Below are 499 nucleotides of genomic sequence, written 5' to 3'. Positions count from 1 at the left end.
ATTGAGCTCCTACTGAATGTCATTCTTATTAAAACTTCAAAGTCATTATGAGAGGCAATTACTAGTAACTATGCAGGTGATGAGGCGAGCTTTAGAATGGTGAACTGACTTGTCCATGGTCACATCACTCAAATTGAACCCATGGCTCTGTAAAGGGCCTGGTCCATAAAGGTGTTCTGTAACTGCTCATCCAGTAAACAAGGTCATATATCTGCTCCTCAAGGCAAAAGAGGTGGGGACCAGACCCCCATTCCACTCATCTGAGTCAATTTTTCCAGTCTGTTTGCTAAGGCGACAGCAAGGTCTGTTGCCTGGGCAACTGCCCTCCAAGTGCCATGGCAACCGCCATCACAGTCTCCAGCTCTCCACTTTGCCCCTTGGGCATCTCCATGGAGATCGGCTGGATGGAGAGGCTGCAGGGGGAGCTCTGGAGGATGCGCCTGCGTCTAGTGGCGGGAGGGGGTGTGCAGGGGATGGCAGGGGCCCCCCCACACCCCCC

The sequence above is a fragment of the Myotis davidii genome, unplaced genomic scaffold, assembly GCF_000327345.1.
Source record: "Myotis davidii unplaced genomic scaffold, ASM32734v1 scaffold855, whole genome shotgun sequence".
Taxonomy (NCBI): domain Eukaryota; kingdom Metazoa; phylum Chordata; class Mammalia; order Chiroptera; family Vespertilionidae; genus Myotis; species Myotis davidii.
This window is presented reverse-complemented; position numbering follows the sequence as displayed.